Below are 24,853 nucleotides of genomic sequence, written 5' to 3'. Positions count from 1 at the left end.
AAATAAGCAGAGTAAGAGGAGCTCTGTTCCTCAGTAGTGAAATTGAGAGGACCACAGACAGTACTTTTAGGTCTTCAACAACAAAGTACTAACTGTCCAACTTAGCTTAGTGCTTAGCTAGCAAAGATAATTCATTAAACAAAGGAAACTAATGACTGGTGGTGTTCATCTGACAGGTGAAGCCCCTCTCTAGCCTGGCCACTTTTTGCTCACTCCCTCAAGAATAGCTCTCTCTTCTCTACCCTCATCTTTACCTCAGCTACACAAACAGCATGTTTTGTGCAGCTTATCTTGGATGCAAAAATTGCTACCTATGATTTTGCCTTAGAATTTCCTAAAATTAAGTCAAGAAGCCTATGGCTTGGGTGTCATATACATGGTACGCTCCTTCCAGTATTGGCAAGCTGTATTATGTAGTAGTAACTGGTCTGTTCCCTGTTGTCATGATCCTGCATGGGTTGCAGCTGAGCAGATTTCACAATGTTGATAGAAGTTTTCTCTTTTTTGGGGGGGAGTTGGTTCTACACATACGTTCTTATTATATACATTTTCATATTAGTCATGTTGCATAGGAGAATTAAAATGAATGTGAGATACCATGAGAAAAATCCAAACAGAACAAGGCATAACACAAGAGAAAATATTCTGCTTCATTCTGCATTGCAATTCCATATTTCTTTCTCTGGATGTGGAAGGCATTTTGCCTTTGGAGTCCTTTGGGAATGTTTTAAGTCCTTGCATTGCTATGAAGTACTAAATCTACCAGAAAAATTCCTCACACATTGCAGTTGTTGCTGTGTACAATTATCTCCTGGTCCTGCTCCTTTCACTCAGTATAAGTTCATATATGTCCTTCCAGTCCTCTCTGAAGTCTTCCTGTTCATCATTTCTTATAGCACAATGGTATTCTATTATATTCATATACCATAATTTATTCAGCCATTCCCCAATTGATGGGCATCCCCTTAATTTCCAGTTCTTGGCCACCACAAAAAGAGCTGCTATAAATATTTTTGTACACATGGGACCCATTCCTATTTTTACAATCTCTTTGGGATACAGTTCTAGAAGTGATGTTGCTGGGTCAAAGGGTATGCACATTTTTGTAGCCCTTTGAGCATAGTTCCAAATTGCTCTCCAGAATGGTTGGGTTAGTTCACAGCTCCACCAACAATAAATTAGTGTTCCAACTCTCCCACATTTTCTCCAGCATTTATCATCTTTCTGTTTTATCTTGTTAGCCAATCTGATAGGTGTGATATGGTACCTCAGAGTTGTTTTATTTGCATCTCTCTAATCAGTAGTGATGTAGAGCATTTTTTTCATATGACTATAAATAGCTTTAATTTCTTCCTCTGAAAGCTCTCTCTTCATATCCTTTGATCATTTATCAATTGGGGAATGACTTTTGTTCTTGTACATTTGACTAAGGTCTCTCTATATTTTAGAAATGAGGCCTTTATCACAGATACTAGTTGCAAAAATTCTTTCCCAGTTTTCTGCTTCCTTCCTAAGCTTGGTTGCACTGGATTTCTTTGTGCAAAAACTTTTCAATTTATGTAATCAAAATTATCCATTTTGCACTTTATAATGTTTTCTATCTCTTGTTTGGTCATAAATTTCTCCATTCTCCATAAACCTGGCAAATACATTCTTCCTCGCTCCCCTAATTTGTTTATAGTATTAGTCTTTATACTCAGATCATGCATCGATTTGGACTTTCTTCTTGTGTATGGTGTCAGGCATTGGTCTATGTAGAAGTATTTTCTTTTGGAGCGAGAGGGTGGGGGAAAGTATCACCCTGCAAAAGAAGGGGAAAGCAGAACTGGTAGGGTAGGTGAAACAAAAAAGTTAGGAAGCAGACACCACTGCTACATGATTTTCAAAAGATATTTTTCCCAACGTTTTCCATGTAGTTAACTAGAATTATCCATCATGAATTCACTCAGGTAGCATTTATTAAGTGCTTACTCTATGCTAGTCATTGGAGACATAAATGTAAAGAGTAAAACAGTCTCTTCACAAAGAAATTTGTATTCTGAAGGGGGAAAACAGTAAGTGTTTGTATATATATGTATATATGTGTGTGTGATGTCACGTGTATGTGTATATTTATATATATAGTCACACATACAAACATACAAATAAATACAAGACACTATGGGAGGGGAGGACACTAGAAGCCGATGATGGGGAAGGATCAGAGAAAACTCAAGTGTCACAAAAGAAGAGAGGGGGAGAGATGCTATTAGAGGCATGATGGATGGCCAGTGCAAAGGCATAGAGATGGAGATGGAGTATTATTTGTAAGGAGTAGATCACTGTATGGATGATATTTTTCCTAGGATAACACAAAAACAAAAAAACTAAGACTGAGTGAGAGCCTTTTCTTGTTGTCATAACATGTTCATTCAAGAATATCATGGTAACATATAACTTTAGATAATTTGAAGGTGAAAATTAAAGAATTAGATAATTTTAGGCCTAAAACAGATCTTAGAGAATGATATATTCTAACCTCATTCTAAATCTAAGAAAATTGAGGTGTGGAGAATTTAAGAGTCTGACTCACACAGTCTCACAGCAAGCATAAGACTGGAACCTGGGCTCCTGTTCTTTATCCAGTATTCATTCCGTTCCATTCCACTAATGTTAATTTAATCTAAATCTCTATAAACACCGATCCTGAATGAAGGGGATTGTTCCATGTTGGGGGGGCTTCATGATTTTTTTTCACAACAGAAGTAGGTTGCTTAGACCGTAGTATCTTTTAATGTAATTAAACTACCACAGGTAATAATATATCCATAACACACTGAAAACCTGGAACCCAGATGATTTAAAATGCTGAAATTTAGCCCGACTGCTTTAAGGGATCTCAAACTGTGGCTTTTCTTTTCACATGTGCTTGAATTCACAGAACTGTGGGATTTACATGGTGTTATTCTAACCTGATTTTATCTGAGTATCTAGAGTGGTAATCCCATTTCTTTATTGGTTTAGTGATACCTATATTTATAGGTATTCAGGAAGAGACAACACCAAGATTTTATTAAGCTTATCCATATTATATTATTTGCAAAAATTACCATTTCTTAATCTTGAGGCATTTTCCTGTGATTCTCTAAAATCCTGTTAATTCTTCTCCACCCCCAACCCCTTTAAATAGTTATATAGTTATTCTGGTTTATTCTTCTTGTCTAGTGGGTTCGCCATGATTCCCTTGTGACTTGTGTTGTTACCATATAACTTTTGGTCTGCAGTTTCAGCACATGAGGTAGGCTTTTTCCTCTTGGGTATTTAGGCAAACTGCCATGATATGGGGGTAGGTGGGCTATTCCCTGCTGTCATGACCTGGTATGGACTGGGGCTGAGCAGGTTCCATGGTGCTGACTGAAGCCATTTTTTTTTTTTTGGAGAAGGGAGGAGGCATCATCACTGAATAAGGAGGGGAAGGGAGAACTCTTTTGCTTTAAAAAAAAGTTTTATTGATATGTTTTGTTTTGATATTACAAATATTTACAGACTACTCCCACTTTGTGAGAGAACTCTTGTTAACAACGTAACTCAGACAAGTAAAAGTACCAACTCAGTGACCTCATCTGAAAGTGCACGCAACATTCCACATCTGTAGCACCCCCTCCCCAACCTTTCTGTTTCAATTATTTTAAAAAAATGAGCAAAAATCTGTTTTTCCCTGTTGCCATTGTAAAAAGAAAAACTAAAAACATTCTTTTTAACAAATATGCAAAGTCAAAGAAAGCAAATATCTGTATATATATATATATACACACACACATATATGCATATATATGTATAACTCTGCATATATACATGTGTACATGTGTCTGTGCATATATATCTACATCTCTGTTAGCTGTATCTATGTTTATGGATGCACCTAAATCCATCCATCCGTTTATTTATCTATCAACATATACAGATATACGCGTGTATATCTGTGTCATTGAAATTTATGTTGTTTGCTGTTAGTTATTTCAGTCATGTCTGACCCTCTGTGACCTTATTTGGGGTTTTCTTGGCAACCATTTCCTTTTCTAGCTCCTTTTACAGATGAGGAAACTGAGACAATCAGGCTCAATGAATTGCTCAGGATCATGTAGCTAGTTCAGATTTGAACTCACAAAGATGAGTCTTTCTAACTGCAGGCTCTGTACTTCTATCCACTGTGCCACCTAGCTGCTTCTCATCTATAGATGAGAATATTTATTTATTTAAATATTTGTCTATTTATTTTTGTGTACACATCTCATTATATCTCAGTCAGAAACTGGATAATATATTTCAGTATCAGTTCTTTGGAATGGAGAGAAATGATTAATTTTTCTTTATATTATTTTTCCCTCTCTAGTTCCTCCTTCCAAACCTAGTCCCTGGGAAAGACATTGCTGGTAGATGAGATTGGGTTAACATTTCCTTCAATCTTGCGTGAGAAGTAGCTTGGATAGAGGTAAATCTTTTTGTTTAGATCGCCCAAGGTAAAGGTGGTCTGGGTAGAGATGAGTCAGAATGATATAATCAGAGTCATGTCCCCCAGCTTCTCATTAGAATAAGCCTACCTTTCATTATAATATTTATTCTCTCATTAATAGTTAGCCAGTCAGAGTTGATTTCTGCCTGTTGGGAACACCCACTCTTCCAAGAGTATCTAAATTCTCAGTGGGTCCCAAAGTTTGTCTTTGGTTCTTCAGTGCCACTGACCTCATTGATTAATTTTTAGCTAGCTAAAATTAATAAATTGGTATTAATTACCCAGAAATTATTTATCTCAGACTTTTTATGCATTACAGAATCTTAGATGGTCATTGTGTTGGTCACAGTTCTTCCAGCTTTCCAAGTTCCTTGTCTTTACAGAGTTTTTGTTATTGTATAAATTGTTCTCCTGGTTCTGCTCATTTCATTCTATTAGTTTAAGAAAGTCTTCAAAATGATTCATTTTCATAATGTAGATGTCACAGTATAAATTATTTTGGTTCTGTTTATTTCCCTCTGCATCAGTTTATATGTCTTTCTATGTCTCTTTGAGATGATGTTTCCTCATTTCTTATAGAACGGTAGAATCCTATTTATGTTTACATACCACAATTTGGTCAGCTATTCCCAAATTGACAGTCATCCCCTTAGGTTCTAGAATAAACTAAAAGAGCTGCTATAAATATATATTTTTGTATATACAGAATTGCTTCCTCTCTTTTTTAAGGATAAGGCCTAGTAGTGGACATGCACTATTTAGTAACATTTTGTGTATAATGCTCAGTGTTTTCTAGAATGGTTCATGGAACCCATTCATAGATGCACCAAGTATATCAACATGCCACTTTTCCCACAGAACTTCTAAAATTTGCCATTTTCTTTTTTTTGTGCCAATCTGAATGAAGTAGAATCTCAGAATTGTGTTCGTGTTTATTTCTCTAATTAGTGGGGAGTTGAAACATTTTTTCATATGGCTGTGGGTCATTTTTATTTCTTCACCTGAGAACTGCCTGTTCACATACTTAGGACTATTTATCAATTTATTAGTGGGAAATATATTTTTCTTATAAATTTGAATCAGTTCCTTAAGTATCTTGAAAATGAAACCTGTATTGGAGAAGCTTACTGCAAAAATTATTTCTCATGTAACAGTTTCTTTTAATCTTAGATGTATTATAGTTTTGCAAAAGCTTTTTAATTGTGTGTAATCAAAATTTTTCATCTTATCTTCTGTGGTCATCTCTTTTCTTTTCTGGTCAGGAAGTTTTCTCCTACTTATAGATTTGATAGGTAATTTTTCCTTCATTTTTCAAATTTACTTATGATATAATCTTGTAAAGCCAATCATGACAACACACTTCAGGACTGCTGCTGTGAATGATTTTAAGGGCCTAATTGCATAGTATAATGAATTCTCTATTCAGTAACAAACTAAGCATTGTTCAGTAAAGTCAAGCATGGCATTCATAGCAACATCCTTAAGTAAAATGCATCATTCAATCAGTATATATCTCCTAACAATAGCAATGTTTTAAGTAAAACATCAATCAGTATCAAGTATCCTTTTTCAAAGTACCACACCACCCACCCCTCAGTCACTGTACAATCTTCTTAATCAGTATCATGTGTCTAAGTAAAGTCCTCTTTCTTCTTGACTTGAGGTTGACTTCCATGTCCCATGGCTCTTCCTCTATGGACTAGCCACTCCCAACTCTCACACTTAGGTGGCTCTCTGCTCCTGCTCCATGTCTCAGGTCATGGGGACTGTTCCACTAAGCAACTTCATTTTCTGGGAAAACAAAGCTCAACAGGGCAACAGTGATACTAATACACACCACCAGCCCCATTATCTCTGTTCACTCATAAAGACCAACAGTCAGGGCTTCTGTCTGAAAAATCAGCACCGATGAATAGACAGGGCTTCCTTTCAGCTCTCAGAGGTGGTCTTCTCTATCAGAGGTCTCCTCTCAGCCCTCTTCTCCTCAATGCTGGCTCTCTTCAGGTCTGCTTCTCTTAACTCTGGCTCTCTTTACATACAATTGTACTCAGTCAGCATCTGATTGGCTAGAGCCCATGATTGATTAGAGGCCACTTGCACATGGTTGATTGGTTAAAACTCTCTCTAATATATACATATACATATACATATATATATATGTATACACACACACACACACACACCATTTCTAGTTAAAGATTCTCGATTAGTCAAAGGCAAGATTCAGTTAGATTGTCTAAAACAGAAATAGCAAAATATCTTACTTTGCTTGCCATTACAAATCTTTAGCAAGATCATAGATTCATTTGGATCTTGGTATAAGTGTGAAGTTTTGATATAAATCTAATTTCTTCCATACCGTTATTTAATTTTCCTAACAGTTTTGTCAAATGATAAGTCCTTAGTTCAGTAACTCAGATCTTTGTGTTTATTCAATACAAATCTACCAGATACATTTGCTTCTGTACATTGTTTACCTTATCTCTTCCATTGATTAAGTTATCTATTTTTAGCCAATAACATATTATTAAGAATTGTATTAATTGAGAATTACTGCTTTGTAGTTTAGTTTGAGATATGGCTCCACTAAGTCTTATACATTCCTATTTCTTTTAAGTTTCTCCCTTGAGATTCTAGAACTTGCTTACTTCCATATGAATTTCATTATTTTTTTATTTTTCATTATTTCATTATTACTTTTCTAATTCTATTAAATAATCCTTGGGTAATATGATTGTAATGTATTTCACAAGTAGAATGATTTAGATAGTATAATAATTTTATTATAATGATTCCTCCTATTCATGAGCAAGAAATATTTTTTGCAATTATTAACTATAAACTACTACAAATTATTAACTTCAAACCACTGTTAACAGAACTAAAAAACCTAACTAATTACAAAAATTCTGTTTTTATATATCTTGGTAGATAAGAGTGTCAAATATTCTATATATTCTGTAATTATTCGAAATAAAAGTTCTTTTTTATCTCTTCTATTAGGTTTTATTGTTACCTAGAAATTGGAATGATTTGTGTGGATTTATTTTGTGTTCTGAAAGATTGCTGAAGATATCATTTAATTTAATTTTTATTTGAACTTTTAGGATTGTGGTGAAAATGGACATCCATATTCACCCCTAGTCTTATTGAAAATTTATTTCCTCGTATAGAATAAAAACTCTTGGATTTATACTATTTGTCAGTTGAAGGAAAGATCTATTTATTCACAGTTTTTTTTTCAATATATAATTCATTTATTTTTCAGTTCTTACCATTTACTTCCACAAAAATTTGAATTCAAAATTTTCTCACCATCTCTCCCCATCCCCCACCCCAGGACAGCATGCGCCCCATTCACCCCTTTCTTCAGTCTGTCCTCCCTTCTATTATCCACCCTTCTTCCATCCCTCTTCCCCTCTATTTTCCTATAGGGCGAAATACTATACTCCATTGCTCATATATCTTAATTTCCAGTTGCATGCTAAAACAAGTTTTAACATTCATTATTAAAGCTTTGAGTTCCATAGTCTCCCTCCCTCCCCATCCATCCTCATTGAGAAAATGAGCAATTCAATATAAGTCATTCATGTGTAACAATGCAAAGCACTTCCATAATAGCTGTATTGTAAAAGACTAACCACATTTCCCTCTGTCCTATCCTGCCCTCCATTTATTCCATTCTCTCCCTCGACCTGTCCTCCCACAATAGTGTTTGCTTCTGATTATCCCTTTCCTCAATTTTCTGTCCCTTCTGTTTTCTTCCCTTTCCTATCCCCTTCCCCCTTGCCTTCCTGCAGGGTAAAATAGATTTTCATATCCAATTGAGTGTGTATTACTCCCTCCTTAAGCCAAATCTCATGAGAGTAAGGCACAGTTACTTCCTTTCATCTCCCCCTTCTACCGCTGCATTGTAAAAGTTCTTTCTTCCCTCTTATATGTTAGATGATTTGCTACATTCTGTCTCTCCCTTTCTCTTACTCCTACTATATACCATTCAACAGTAAATTTTAATTTTTTTAGGTATTCTCCCTTCATATTCAACTCAACCTGTGTCCTCTGTCTATGTATACATATACACATGTATGTACACACATAGACACATACACCCATGTTCATTTATATACCTACACATGTGTAATATACAAATATATACATACCCATACACATCTACATCTATATATGTATATATGTATATATCTATATCTATATATATTCCCTTTAACTATCCTAATGCTAAAAAAGTTCTCATGAGTTTCAAATAACTTCTTTCCATCTAGGAATGTAAACAGTTCAACTTTAATGAGTTCCTTAAGGCTTCTCTTTCCTGTTTATCTTTTCATGTTTCTCTTGATTCTTATATTTGAAAGTCAAATTTTCTATTCAGCTCTGGTCTTTTCAACAAGAATGCTTGGAAGTCCTCCATTTCATTGAAATTCCATTTTTTTCTCCTGAAGTACTATACACAGTTTTGCTGGGTAGGTGATTCTAGGTTTTAATCCTATCTCCTTTGACCTCTGGAATATCATATTCTAAGTCCTTTGATCCCTTAGTGTAGAAGCTGTTAAATCCTGTGTTATCCTGATTGTATTTCCACCATACTTGAACTGTTTCTTTCTGGCTGCTTGTAATATTTTCTCCTTGACCTGGTAACTCTGGGATTTTGCTACAATATTCCTAGGAGTTTTCCTTTTGGGATCTATTTCAGGAGGTGATTGGTGAATTCTTTCCATTTCTATTTTGCCCTCTGGTTCTACAATATCAGGGTAATTTTCCTTGATAATTTCTTGGAAGATGATATCTAGGCTCTTTTTTTGATCATGGTTTTCAGTTAGACCAATAATTTTACAATTATCTTTCCTGGATCTATTTTCCAGGTCAGTTGTTTTTTCCAATGGTAAATTTCACATTTTCTACTTTTTAATTCTTATTGATCTGTCTTATAATTTCTTGATTTCTCATAAAGACATTAGCTTCTATCTGCTCCATTCTAATTTTTAAAGAAATATTTTCTTCAGTGAGCTTTGGAAAGTCCTTTTCCATTTGGCCAGCTCTGCTTTTTAAAGCATTCTTCTCCTCATTGACTTTTTGGATCTCTTTTACCATTTGAGTTTGTCTATTTTTAAACATGTTATTTTCTTCAGCATTTTTTTTTTGGATCTCCTTTAGCAAACGGTTGACTCCCTTTTCATGATTTTCTTACATCACTCTCATTTCTCTTCTCAATTTTTCCTCCATCTCTCTTATTTGATTTTCCAAATCCTTTTTGAGCTCTTCCATGGCCTGAGCCCATTGAATATTATTTTTGGAGATTTTGGATGTAGAAGGCTTGACTTTGATGTCTTCCTCTGATGGTATACTTTGTTCTTCCTCATCTGAAAGGATGGAAGAAAATACCTTTTCACCAAGAAAGTAACCTTCCATAGTCTTATTTTTTCCCCTTTTTTGGGGGGCATTTCCCCAGTTAGTTACTTGACTTCTGAGTCCCTTGTCAAATGTAGGATATACTCCATCGACCTGTAAGTTCTCAGTTCCTCTACGGTGGCACTATCAAGGAAGAGGAGTTTACTTCTCTCTTTGTACTCTTGTCTGTGAGCAACCACAAGCACTCTTTTCTGCCCAGGATCTGCAAGTAGTGTTTCCTCTCCATAGTCACCACCAACTCCACCATGCCAGCACCAGTGCTCCTCCTCACCCCATGGCTGCCACTCAGGGCTGAGATCCAGATCAGCTTCTTGATTCCCCCAGGGTCTTTAGGCCTAGGGCTCCAAAAGTGGATGCTGCCACAGTGACTATTGCTGCCCTGGAGCCGGAGATGGGGCTGGACCCAGGCTCCCCTCTCACCCAGGTGACAGAGTTTTCTTACTGACCTTTGAAGCTGTTGTTGGTGTTTGTGGGTTGAGAAATCTGGGAACCACAGCTACTACCTGTCATTCTATGCTCTGAAGTCTGCTCCAGTCCTCTCCATGCTGCGCTGAGCTCTGAGCCCAGTACGATAGACCTTTCCTGTCAGCCTTCCAGGTTGTCTTGGGCTGGAAATCTCTTTCACTCTGTCATTTTGTGGCTTATGCTGCTCTAGAATGTGTTTAGAGTCATTTTTTACAGGTATTTTATGGGATATGGGGGAGAACTAGAGCAGGTGTGTCCTTGTATTCCACCATCTTGGCTATGTCCATGCAGGTTTTTTCTTTTAACTGAAATGCGTATTATATTTTGTCAAAAGATTTTCTACATTCATTGAAATGATTATATAAATATTTTATTGGTTTTGTTATTAAGATAGCTAATTAGGTTTATATTTTTCCTAATGTCAATCCCACCCTGCATTCCTGGTATAAATCCAACCTGGTCATAATATAGATCTTTGAGATATATTGCTTTATCCTCTTTACCAATATTTTATTTAAATGTTTTCATCCATATTAATTTAAAATATTGTCTTGTAGTTTCCTTTGTTTCTGTTTGAGCTTTCCCCAGTTTATTTGTCAAGATCATATCTGTATCACAGAAGAGAGTAGGTAGGTTTTCTACTTTTGGTGCTTATGCAAACAATTTATGTAATACTGTAATTAATTATTCTTTGAATAATGGAATCCAGTTGTGAATCCATATAGACTTGAGTTCTTTCTTTTAGAAGCTCATTTTTAAAAAATTTCTCTGAAATTGGATTGTTTAAATTCTTTATTTAATTTTCTATTTTTTTCAGTACATATTCATTTACTTCATTTGAATATGAGTTTGGTTGACTCATTTTTGGGTACAAATTAATCTCCAATAATACCCTCTGTGCTCCATTTGTTGTAAATTCTTTTTCATTTTTTGATCTGGTAATTTGGTTTACTTTTTTTCTTTTTAATTAAGTTACCTAGTTGTCTATCTTCTTTGTTTTTGTAAAATCTTCTAGTTTTGTTCATTTTGGTTTTCATTTATTTTAGTCTTTGATATTCAACATTTGTATTTTGATATTGAATTGTGTTTAATTTGCTGGTTTTCTTGTATTTTACTTGCATTGTCAATTCATTGATCTGTTCTTTCATTTTTTCTCTCTCTTTCTTGTTAATAAAAGTGTTAGTGATGCAGACTTTGCCCTAAGGCTGCATTTCTCAAATTTTGGTATACTGTCTCATTGCTGTCTTTAACTTTCATTATATTTTCCATAATTTCTGTGAGTTTTTTTTTAATCCACCACTTCTTTAGGATTATTTAACTTCCAGTGAATTGTTAATGCTTATTTCCAGTGGCCCTATATTTACTATAATTTTTATAACATTGTGGTCCATAAAGGATATGTATAATATTTCTGCTTTTTTGGTATTTCTTTGTTACATTTTTGTGTCCTAAAATATGGTGAATTTTTGCAAAGATACCTGAACAACTGAAAAGTAAACAATCTCTTTTATTTCCATTTAGTAATCAACAGAGGTCTGTTTTTTTGTTTTTGTTTTTTTTAATTTTCTAAAATTCTAGTCAGGTCGTAGACTACTACTGCTGCTGCTCCTCCTCCTCATTCATCATCTTTTTTTATTTCTTTGTTTAGATTTATATAGGGCCTACAGGGATAACTTGAAGTCTCCCACCGCTATAATTTTATTATCTATTTCTCTTTATAATTCATTTAGTTTTTCCTTTAAGTGTTTGGAAGCTAAGCCATTCAGTCAGAAGTGTGTTGGTAAAACAAATTCTCTGATAAAAAATGTATGCACAATACACTTAAGTTCAAGCAGTGTCATTAATGTTTTCTCCAACCCTTTCTTAAGTCCAGACAATAAAGAAAACCATAAATCAAGCTCTGATTTGTAGTGTTGGATGATTTCAAAGTGTAAAAGCTCACACTGAAACTTCAGCAATCTTCTCAAGCTGGTTGGAGCTGGCTCTAGAAAGTCTCTTCAATTTGATGTATATATGTTAAATATTGAAATCATGTTGTCTCTGCTACCTTTCAGTAAAAAGCAGTTTCCTACTTCATCTCTTTTAATCAAGTTTATTTGTGCTGTTTCCTTGTCTGAAATCATAATTGCTTCCCCTCCTTTATTTCAGCTCAGATATAATAGATTTTGCTCCAACCCTTTGCAGAATTGCAGAAAAAGTCAAGATCGCTTCAAGAAACCCAGGTTATAGAAAATACTAGATGCGGTTAAGCTGTGTCTGAAATAAAAACAAGATTCAGAGTCACGTCCAAAGTGTTAGTGAGAAGGGTTAGGGGTAGGGTTAGAATGAATGTTGGGGACTGAATTTAACATGAAGGTAAGTAGCAAGGGGCTGAGCACCATGGGCATCAGTATATTTCTATACTTGGTCCTATGTAGTCCAGACCTAACTTTGATTTTACATTGACTTTCATCCCACTTGAGATCTCTTGCTATTCTGCCCAGTAAGAATCAGAGAATGCTGGGACCTGGATTCAGATGGTCCAAGTTATAAGTCACATGTTTTATCTGAGATCAAAATCACAGTTCTGAATTTTCTTCTCCTTTAACAAATGAAACAAAAACAGTTAAGCCAGTGTTTAGGCAGTCGACACACATTTGTTAAGAGCCTATGAAGAGCCAGGTCCTGTGCTAAGCAATGGAAATACAAAGAAAGACTAAAGACAAACCTTGTTTTCAAGAAACTCAGAGCCTAACAGAGAAGATAATCAAAGGAGGGAATGCATTCGCATTAAGCTGAATAAGGAAACCTTCTTTTAGAAGGCAGGATTTTAATTGGGACTTGAAGAAAGTCCTGAAAGCTGATCAATCAATAAACATGTATTAAGCATCTGCTATGCGATAGGACTGTGCTAAGGTCTAAGGATACAAGAAGAGGCAACCTGGCCAAGAATCGTCACTATACTTTGTGCTGTAAATTGGTCATCTAACCTTTACTTATAGCCTTTAAATTGGTCATCTAACCTTTGCTTATAGCCCTACCCTCAATAACGGAAGAGACAAAATGCAAAAAAATATATACAAAGTAAGATATATACAAGATAAGTAGGAAATAATTAAAAGAAAGAAGGCTCTAGAATTAAGAGGGGGTGGGGACGACTTCCTATAAAACTTTTCATAACTTTATTATAAATAAGTTATTATAAATAACTTTTTATAACTTTATTATAACTTTTTTATAACTTTATTATAACTTTATAACTATTATAAATTTAAAAGGTATAACAAGTTGTACATAATAGATTCACAATTTCATGAGCATTTGTCTTTTTTTTTGTACTATGTTATGGAAATGCTTGTTTTATTCCATAAATTAAAAATAAATTTAATTTTTTAAAAAAGGTGGTATTTTAGTTGGGACTTGGGAAGCCAGGAGGTAGAGATGTGGAGTTCTCAAACAATGTGCTGTTGCATGAATTTTATTGGGTATATGGCAAAATTTTACTCTTCTCATATCCATTTAAAACATAAACTACAAACTACCTCTTATGACTTCTACCACAAATCCACCTTCTTGAACTCCCAGTTAATATTATGAACCATCAGAACCCAAACAAAACACCCTCCTGACCAGCAAGTGGTTGCAAAACTTTATCTGTTTTGAAGTGCCATCTCATGCCTCAGTCTCCTGTTAAGGTACCCGTTTTCATACCCTGAAGCATCCATCTTCCTTAGCCCTGACCCTAACCAGCAGATTGTTTTTACTGGCCTGTTCTTTCTGTCTTCCCTTCTGGGAAGGCCACAAGAGTAGTTTCTCACCACAGACGTGTAAGGCTACCTCCTACACTGTAAGGGGAAGTAAAGAAAGAAGAGGGTGACAGTGTGGGCGAACAGAAGGAGAGGTAGAGTGATCCCAAGGCCTGGGTGATGGCTCTGGAGGCCCAGCCACCTGGGAACACGTCCTTGTTGCCAGCTTAAACATTCAGAGTACCACATTTCCTCATGGAAAAGAATACATTGCAGTGAGCAAGAGAAAAGTTTGAAAACCTCAAGCTAAATATAAAGTAGATAATATTAGAAGGCAAAGTTTTGAAAGATAGGAAACCTAGGTACAATGGGATACTTTTATCCCTATTCCGTAAGTCATAACTCATAATAATTTTATCCCTAGACATGATCAGAATATTCATTTCTGATTCCTGTTGGATGCTATATCATGACAAGTTTAGGTTTAGGACGTAGTATACATGGTATACATAGTATACATAGTATGTATACTATACACAGGTTTGGGATATAGTATAGCTTTACTTAAAAAGTAATTCCAGCAGCTTGTCTTCAACCTTTTGGTTGACACATGTCTAAAAGTCAAAGAATCGCATTGTTACCAAAACCTAGACCTGCCCATACTTGGCCAAGAATCGTCACTATACTTTGTGCTGTAAATTGGTCATCTAACCTTTACTTATAGCCCTTAAGTGATAGGGAACCTTTAAAGCAGTCCATTTAACTTTGGGTTAACTAATTGTTGTGAAATTTTTCCTTTCCTTAAGGTTATATCTGCTTCTGCAAATAATAATAGCTCCATTAATATAGCACCATGCGAAATGCTTTACAATTATTGTCTCATTTTGTCCTCACAATGACCCTGAGTTAGGTACTTTTATTATTCCCATTAGACAAATGAGGAAACTGAGGCCAATAGAGAGGCTAATTGACTTGATCAGGGTCATATAACTAGTAAATGTCTGAGGCTGGATTTGAACTTGGGTCTTCCTGAATCCAGGCCCAGTGCTCTATCCATCCATTGCAGCTAAGTAATAGAATGGATAGAGTGCTGGGCCCAAAGTCAGGAGTTCAAATCCAGCCTTAGAGACTTATTAGCTGTGTAGCCCTGGCTATTTCACTTCATTTTTGTGTGCTGTAGTTCCCTCATTTGTCAAATGGAGATAATAAAAGCGCCTACCTCCTGGGATTGTCATGAAGACAAAATGAGATAATATTTTTTAAATGTGCAGCACAGTGCCTGGCATATGATAGGTGCTTAATAAATGCTTGTTTGCTTTGCAGTCCCTTCTCTCCTTTCCCCCAGCCCCCATTCTCGGTTGTATCTAGTTTTACTTCTTGGACTAAGGAGAAAAAAAAAATCTAATCCTTTTTTTTTTTTTTTTTTTGCATGACAGCCCTTACAATACTTGAGGAAATCGTTCATTTCACCCCTCTCTCACTGTCTTCTTGTCTGCCCACTAAGCATCCCCAGTTAGATCAGATAACCACTACGGTTCCTTCTGGCTATAAATCTGTGCCCTTGAGATTTTTTTTATTGGTCCTATCTGGCATGATTTCAAGGTCTCTTAACAGTTCAGTTGCTCTTCATATGACAATCAATATCTTTTCTAAAATATGACATGCTGAATTGAATGCAATATTCCTTAGAAAAGATCTGACCAAGACATTATTCCACTTATTCTTAACACTATTTTCCTTTTAATTCATCCCTAATCTCAATTCATTTTTTGTTTGCCATATCATATTGGAAAATCTTATTGAGTTTACAATTCACTCAAAAACCCAGATAATTTTTTTCCCCATATAAACTGCTAGTCATTTTAGCCACACCATCTGCATCTTGGGCATCTGAAATTGATTTTTTCAAAGTCAGGTGTAAGATTTTTGTTTTAAGTAATATGTTAGCTACACCTTCAAGCTACAGACAAATTTCAAAAAATTTTAAGCATGCCATTTATACTTTTATCTAAGTTACTGATAAAAATGCAAATAGCACAGGGTCACACATAGATTGGGACACTCCTCCAGAGACCTATCAAAGCATTAGTGATTACTCTTTGTTTCCTGTCATTTAATGAATTCTAAATCCACCTGAGCATATAATTATCAAGCTCATGTCTTTCCACATCATCTACAAAGTTAACATGAGACAATTGGTCAAATGTTTTGCTGAAATCTAGATCATCTATATCTATGTAATGTCCCCTTTGGGGCTACTTTACCAGCTTACTCATAGATTGGATTCCCTGGGGGATGGCTGCCCCAGAATGAAAATGATCTGTAGGTCTGCACTCGCAGAACTATAGCTCAGGAGTCCTCTACTGAAGAACTTATTTTCAATGGTCAGTCAGTTGACATAATTAGCTCAAAATTAAGGTACTTACTAAAATTTCATTAATAATAATAGAAGTAACAATATTATCCTCATAAATCTGGTGTCAATGGGAGTGGTAAGGAAGGGGAGAGAAATCTCTCTCTCTCTCTCTCTCTCTCTCTCTCTCTCTCTCTCTCTCTCTCTCTCTCTCTCTCTCTCTAGTTTTATATTAGAAAAGAAAAAAGAAAAGGAATAAATCCCTCTGAGGACCTATAACTAGTTTTCATCTCAACTGCCAGGGATAAATCTATCTTGACTGACTACAAAACTAAGCTTGTATAAAGGGTACTAGGGATTTCTGACCTTTTCAACCAGCCAATAGCTAGGTGTCTTACTGTTTGAGGAGCTTTTTTATTACCTTCTAATAGAGCAGAGAAGTAGAAACATACCCTTTATACTTTCATTATATGTATATAATAATACATATGTTCTTTCTATCTACAGCAATCCCTTGATCTACCATTCTAATGAATTGATTGAAAAAAGAAGTGATATTAGTTGGGCCTTGGTCTGTTCTTGATAAAATTATTGCTGGTCCTTTGTAATGATTGGGTTCCTTTTCATGTATTCAGTAATCATCCTTTTAATAATACATTTTGAATTTTTTATAGGAATGGAATACGTCATTAAGTTTTGGAGGATCCAAGGTTAATAGGATTTCAGGGCTAAGGGAGCTTCATGTATGATACCCATTTTGGTTACAGCCTTCTTTCCCAACCTGCTACTATTTTCTCATTGGTTTAAGGGCTTCATAAAATCTTAGAGCTGAAGATGCTTTTGAAGCTCTCTAATTCAAACATTCATCTAGTCCAGGGATGGGGAACTGGCAGCCTCAAGACCACAAGTGTCTCTCTAGGTCCTCAAGTGTGGCCCTTTGACTGAACCCAAACTTCACTGTTTGCAGACCTAAAGGGCCACATATGGCCTCAAGGCCACAGGTTCCTCAAATCCTTTCTGTCAGAGTCAGACTCCACTTGAATATTTTTGTAATGTTAGGAAATCTACTACTGTGTCAAGTCACTCATTTCATAACTGTACAGCTTTTATTATGAGAAGATTCATCTGTATGGTAAACTCAAAGCTTCTTCCCTATATAGTCTAACCACTGGTGTCAGTTCTGATCTCTGAAGCAACACTAAACATACCAGACCTTAAAATTTTTGAAGATGGTTATCTGGTTTCCCTTTAGTTTTGTGTTGGCTAGTCTCAACATCTTCAGTTCCTTCAACAATTCCTTATGTAATCCCAAAGTACATTGGTATGGGACTCTCTCCATATTGATGGAGATCAACATATAAGGGGTGGATTGAAGTTGGTGAGATAGGGAAAGAGAAGAGTTTCAGTACCTTTGGTCTTTTGCCCTCTGCAGTTCCTTTGGGCACTTCTGGTTTCCAGTTTCAAGAAAGAATGTGATATAACAATATGAACTTCATTTCATTGCCAAAGGAAGAATAAGACTCTAGAAGAAGCAAATATTAGCAAAGATAGCCTTTTCTATCATGTTCTTATCCCCAGCTTTCTACATTAGAAACTTTGGGAAATCTTCCCCTCAGGTGTGATCTGGGATTTTCTCTATTGGTTGAACTGAGTTATCTCACTCCCACTGGGCAACCTTCTTCACTTTATATTGTCGGGTATATAGTTGCATATATATTTTCTCTGATTCAGTTTTGCTGTTGACTTAGATAAATGGGTTTCTTCACTATTGGCTATATGCATGTTCATTGTGGAATTGGTATTTGGTGGAAAGGAAGTCAAGTTTTTGATATAAAGCTTATGCCATCCTTTTCCAATTAATAAGCCGAAATCAGAAGTTTCGCTTGAATCCCAAAATCATATCCCTTAGACTAATATTATAGGAGCAGATAGATAAAATTCTAGCCTGGTGTCCCCTCTCTCTGAGGAGATCAGAGTGACCAGGCTTCTGGTTCTAACCTCCTGGAAGGAATGAACATGAAAATGAAGGATGCGGGGGGAACTGTCGTCTGTCACTAACACTTTCCGAAGTCTAGACCGTCAGCCAGCCCGCAGGTCAGGCCGGGTTAGGATTGTTCCTGCGCCTCCCGGCTTGCGAGCCCTGCCTCTGACCCTGTGAACCCTCTTGCTCGAACTCTTGCCGTAGCCTTACCGATATCTCTGTATCGATCTCTTCTCCAATCCACCCCCGTAGATCTGTGAAATGATAAAGGCACCGGGCCGCACGGCTCGCTCCCTAGCCCAAGGAGCTCCAGCGGCTGCCTAGGCACCTAGGGTAAGAGACAAGCAGCCTCTGACCCGGGCTGGTTCTGTTCTGTTTTCTGGACTGATTTCTACGGTTCTGCCATCCTTGTGCCAACCAGACTAGGTTACTTGCCGCTCCCCCTTACACGCGTTCTATCTCTGGCTCACTCATCCCTTAGCCAGCAGTGACCTCGGACTCCTGGAATCCCTGCTTCCCTTGAGTGCCAGCCCTTCCAGGAGGCCCCAAATCACTGTGTATTTATTTTGTATACTTATTTCCCCTCCCAAAAGGCTGCTACTAAAGCTTCGTTAAGCTGTACAACATTCTTTTAAACCCTATCAGGCAGATAATATAGGAATTTCCATTTTACAGATGGAGATCCTAGGCTTTGAGAAGTTAAGTGACATGTGCATGGTACAAAGCTGATGACCAAGGTCAGAGTTGAACAAGACTTTCCTGTGGCCAAGTCTGGTACTCTATCCAGCCCATGTAATGGGACCTCTTTGAAGGCAGGGACATCTTATCTCTCCAGTGCGTAACATGTAGTAGGTACTTCATACATGTTTGTTGCCTTGAATTTCATTGAGTTGGCGGTGGAACTTGGAAGTCAGATTAGGAGCTGGTAGTTCACTAACATTTGTATTTCATAGACCACTTTTAAAGAGCTTAAATCATGACTAAAAGTCCCATATTAATCCCTGATATATACATGTTAATTCACTAATAAACATTTACTAAATGATAGCTATAGATAGTGCTAGGTGCTTGGTATGCAAAGAAAAAAAAATAAGGAACCTTTCATTCTTTCTGATCAATATCTAATCAATCCATAGATTCAGACCTTTAATGTATTATAAATTCATAGTTTTAAATAAGTATCAATCCTGGTCATAAGTGACCAAACAGTCACAGAGATTATACAACCCTGTTAACTCTAAAAGTACCAAATTTCTCACACAGGTTATCACAACCACAATTAACTCTGAAATAACATAATAAAACCAAAGAACTAATAGTGGTCATAAGCAAAAAGCTTTCTTTATTCCACTGGAGGAGGGGGACTAGACATATATACTGGGGCCCTCTCTAGTAGGGGTCTAACTTTTGGTATGGGTAAATCTCAATATACATAGCCCTGACAGTTAGGGGTAATAGCAATAATGAGACAAGTTTGATTTGTAACAGGGCTTCATGAGCAGAGGATGGGTACTGCAGGTGCTTGTCCAAGGTGAGAAAACACCTGGTGCTGATGTGAAACAATTTTAGAATTTTGCTGTGGCTGAGTTCATCCAGAGGGTGAGCACAAAGAATTGTTGTTATGCCAACCTCAGGACACAGCTTGCTTGCTGGATCTTAGCTCTGGAAAACAGTGTGTGTCTTAATAGTTAAAAAAAAGAGAGGGGCAGTCTTGGCATGGGGATCCTGACATATATAATCAAAATTCAAAAGAACCCAATATGAACTCCTCCTACCATGACCATTCCTTTCTAGGTCAATCTTTAATGAAATTATTTTCTGAACATACTTGTGGGTAATAAAGAGAAATGGGGCAAGTAACCTCAGGCTTATGAATTAAAGGAAAGTAGGGAATACAAAAGGAGGACTTGGATGATGCTAGCCCTTCTTTGATACTCATTCTAGGCATGTGGTATGTCCAGTGCAAAGGCTTGAAATGAGTGATGGAATATTATGTAGGAAGAAGTGAGAAAAGTCCAGTTTGGGTGAATCATAGAGTGTGGGAGAAAAGTAGTATCCACTGAGGCTGGAAATACAGTTTGGAACCAGATTTTGGAGGGTACTTGTTCATAATATAGTAGTCTACAACACCTGTCTATCTTCTCATTCTTTTTCCACACCACCACTAGAGGTGATTTTAATTGACTACTAGATTCTGTGATGATATCACTGATCAACAGTTATTTGGTCATTTTTTGAAACTGTCCAGCCCAGACAGAAAATTTTTCCTCTTAAAAAGGCCAGAAATCAACAAGGTAGATTTCGTTTGATTGCTCCTTGGGTATATCTCACATATTTCTCTTACAATGAGAATACCCTTATCCCTTTCTTTCCCCACCCACCCCCTCCATGTGCTTCTCTCTTAACTGATCTTCCTGTTTTTTCAGGTCCTAGAGAGTAATCAAAGTGAAATTCCTCTGGTTCTGCTTCTAAGCTGGAGAAACAGTTCCCTGCTGACATTCTCTGCCATCCTTTGCTTCTATCCTCCTGTAAGCTTCTGTACAACATTCATGGATAAACATGGTGTTCAGGTATCAAGTCCCAGATTTCTGCAGGGAATATTCTGCTATTACTCAAATAGGTTGAAGTTTACCCCAGTAAATGCCAACAAATGTCTCTCCTCGATATCCCAGAGGCATGGTACTTACTTCTCCTTTTGAATGTATATAGTACACAGAAGCTATTAGCAATAATAAAAGAAAAAAGAATCAAAGGAATTAGAATAGATAATAAGGAAACAAAATTCTCATTTTGCAGATGATATGATAGTATACTTAGAGAAACCTAAAGTATCAACTAAAAAGTAAAGTTGTAGGATAGAAAATCAACCCACATATAACATCAGAATTTCTATATATTACCAACAAAGCCTAGCAGCAAGAGATAGAGAAATTCCATTTAAAATAACTGTAGATAGTATAAAATACTTGGATGTTTCTCTGTCAAGACAAACCCAGGAACTATGTGAAGGCAATTACAAAACACTTCACACAAATAAAGTCAGATCTAAACAAGTGGAGAAATATTAATTGCTCATGCGTAGACCAAGCTAATATAATTAAAAAATGAAAAGTCTGCCCAAATTAATTTATTAACTGGTGCCTTACCAATCAAACTACCAAAAATTATTTTACAGATCTAGAAAAAATAATAATGAAATTGTTTTGGAAGAACAAAAAGTCAAGAATATCAAAGGAATAAATGAAAACAAAAGTGAAGGAAGTGGCCTAGCAGTACCGGATTTTAAATTGTATTACAAAATGGTAATCATCAAAACAATCTACTATTGTCTAAGGAGTAAGAGTGGTGGATCAGTGGAATAGATTAAGTATATAATACACGGTAGCGAATGACTGTAGTAATCTAGTGTTTGATAAATGCAAAGATCCCAACTTCTGAGACAAGAACTCACAATTTGGCAAAAATTTCTGGGAAAACTGGAAAGCAGTTTGACAGAAACTAGGTATAAACCAACATCTTACACCATATACCAGAAAAGATCAAAATGGGCACATGATTTAGAATAAAAGGTTAGAGGAGCATGGAATATTTTACCTGTCAGATCTATGGATAAAGAAGAATTTATGACCAAATAAGAGATAGAAAGCATTATGGGATGTAAAATTGATAATTTTGATTACATTAAAATGGTTTTGCCCTAGTAACACCAATGTAGCCCAAGATTAGAGGGAAAGCAGCAAACTGGGAAAAAATTTTTATAGCAATTTTTTTTGATAAAGGCCCCATTTGTCAAATATAGAGAGTCAAATTCATATGAATACAAGTCATTCCCTAGTTGATAAGTGGTTAAAAGATATGAACTGACAGTTTTCTGAAGAAGAAACCAAAATATAGTTACATGAAAAAATGTTCTAAATCACTTTTGATTAGAAAAATATAAATTAAAATTGCACTTGAGGTACTACCTCATACCTATCAGATTGGCTAATATGACAGAAAAAGAAAATGACAAATGCTGGAGGGAATGTGGAAGGAACACTAATGCAACATTGATAGAGTTATGAATTAATCTAACTATTCTGGAGAGTAATTTGGAAATACAACTAAAGGGCTGTTTTGACCCAGAAATCCCACTACCAGGTCTGCATCCTAAAGAAAATTTTTAAAAAAGGAAAAAGACCTTACAAAATACAAAAATATAGCAGTACTTTTTGTGGTGGCAAAGAATTGGAAATTGAAGGAATGCCCATCAATTGGGGAATGGCTGATTAAGTTCTGGTATATGATTGTGATGGAACACTATAGACCTATAAGAAATTATGAGCAGGATAGTTTCAGAAAAATCTGGGGAGACTTTTATAAACTCATGCAAAGTGAAGTGAATAGAACAAGGAGAACATTGTTCCTCATAAAAGCAATATTATATGATGATCAGTTCTTGAATGACTTAACCATTCTTAGCAATCCAGTGTGCCAAGACAATTCCAAAGGATTCAGGATGATAAATGCTATTCACCTCCAGAGAAAGAACTGATAAACTCTGAATGTAAATCAAAGGATACTTTTTAAACTTTATTTTTCTTTTTGGTTTGTGTTTTCTTTTGCAACGTGGCTAATAGGGAAATATGCTTTGTATAACTGAGCATGTGTTCAAATTGTTTGCCTTCTCAGTGAGGGGGGAGGGCAGGGAAGATGAGTGAAAATTTAAAGCGTTCTTCTTCTCATGGGCTTTTTGAATCTCTTTTGCCAGTTGAGTTAGCCTATTTTTAAAGGTGTTATTTTCTTCAGCATTTTTTGGGGTCTCCTTTGGCAAGCTGTTGTCTCACTTTTCATGATTTTCTTGCATCACTCTCATTTCTCTTCCCAATTTTTCCTCCACCTCTCTTACTTGATTTTCAAAATCCTTTTTGAGCTCTTTCATGACCTGGGACCATTGCATATTTATTTTGGAGGTTTTGGATGCAGAAGCCGTGACTTTTATCTCTTCCCCTGATGGTAAACATTGTTCCTTCTCATCTGAAAGGATGAGAGAGAATACCTGTTCACCAAGAAAGGAACCTTCTATAGTCTTATTTTTTTCCCTTTTTTGGGCATTTTCCCAACCAGTTACTTGACTCTTGACTTTGTCAAGAGTAGGGTATATTCTGGGGACCTGTAAGTTTTCAGTTCCTCCAAGGTGGCACAATCAAGGGAGAGGAGTTTATTCTCTGGCTGGGCTCCTGAATGAGATTCAGATCAGCTTCTCAGTTCCCCCAGTGCCTTTAAACTGAGGCTTCAACAATGGAGGCTGACTGTTGCCTGCTGTGGCCACCGCCACTGTACCCACTGCCTGTTGCTGCTGCTGCTGCTGCTGCTGCTGCTGCTGCTGCTGCTGCTACCACGGCTGCCTGGGACCGAGACTAGGAGAGGACCTTGCTTCCTTGTCATGGAGGTGAAAAAGCTCTCTCACTTACCTTTGAAGCTGGCTCTGGTGTTTGTGGGTTGAGGGACCTGCCAACCACTGCTGCTGGGGATTCCATCCCCGAGGCCTGCTCTGGTTCCACTCCTCTTGGTGCCGCATGGCTAAGGCTTGGCTGTGCTCTGCTCTGCATCTGGTGCAACAGACCTTTCCTCTCGGCCTTCAAGGTCACCCTGGGCTGGAAATCACCCTAACTCCATCATTCTGTGGCTTCTGCTGCTCTAGAATTTGTTGAGAGTCTTTCTTTACAGGTATTTCATGGGCTGTGGGGGGAAGAGCTAGATTATGCGCATCTTTCTACTCTACCCTCATGGGTGAAAATTTAAACTTATAATTAAAAAAAAATGAATGTTAAAAGTTGTTCTTACTTGTAATTGATAAAAATATAAAAAAATCCCCTTTCATGAGCAAATCTTCGTTTCTATACTCTTAGAATTATAAGTTCCTTTCAGGTTTTTATATTTCTTACTTCACACTATATTTTAAAATTTTTGGTTTTTATTTTGTTCAGATTCTTTTTAAAACTAAAGTCTGCATAACTGATGCAAGTAGCAAACATATAATCATGCAGTGGCATGTATTAATAAAAGCATTAAAATAAAATACAAATATAAACAATATATGGCATTTTGTAATAATGGTAAGTGAAAAACATGCACTTATAATTTGAATATGAAAAAGCAGGCTGTTACTGAATTCAATGTCATATTTGTTTAAGCATCAGTATAATCCATTTACTTACTGTTATTAACTCCAAGCAGAAATGATTGACAATGTAATACTACTGTAGGCAGCATTGATAATACAATAATAACCAATTACATTCATAAACACAATGCATTTAGAATCCTACATAATAGATTGATCTCAAGAAAAGAAAATCTTAAGAAAAAAATCAAAATTTAAACCAAAAATGAATAATTCTAGTTACAAAAATATTTCAAGAATCAGAAGA

General features: G+C 36.2%; 2 long non-coding RNA genes across 2 annotated transcripts in view; one reads left to right on the top strand and one right to left on the bottom strand.

The window, feature by feature from the left end:
- LOC140516660 (uncharacterized) overlaps positions 1-21,493 on the top strand; it is a 99,780-nt gene extending 78,287 nt beyond the window's left edge. Inside the window, exon 8 of the long non-coding RNA XR_011971415.1 lies at positions 20,867-21,493. This is a non-coding gene — a long non-coding RNA (uncharacterized lncRNA). The remainder of the gene's footprint in view (positions 1-20,866) is intronic.
- Positions 12,458-17,956, bottom strand: LOC140516662 (uncharacterized). The gene is made up of 2 exons (XR_011971417.1): positions 17,869-17,956; positions 12,458-12,637 (listed from the first exon to the last, which is right to left on the bottom strand). It is a non-coding gene; the product is annotated as an uncharacterized lncRNA (long non-coding RNA).
- Positions 21,494-24,853: the final 3,360 nt, after the last annotated feature.

The sequence above is a fragment of the Notamacropus eugenii genome, chromosome Y (assembly GCF_028372415.1).
Source record: "Notamacropus eugenii isolate mMacEug1 chromosome Y, mMacEug1.pri_v2, whole genome shotgun sequence".
NCBI classification, from domain to species: Eukaryota; Metazoa; Chordata; class Mammalia; order Diprotodontia; family Macropodidae; genus Notamacropus; species Notamacropus eugenii.
This window is presented reverse-complemented; position numbering and strand designations above follow the sequence as displayed.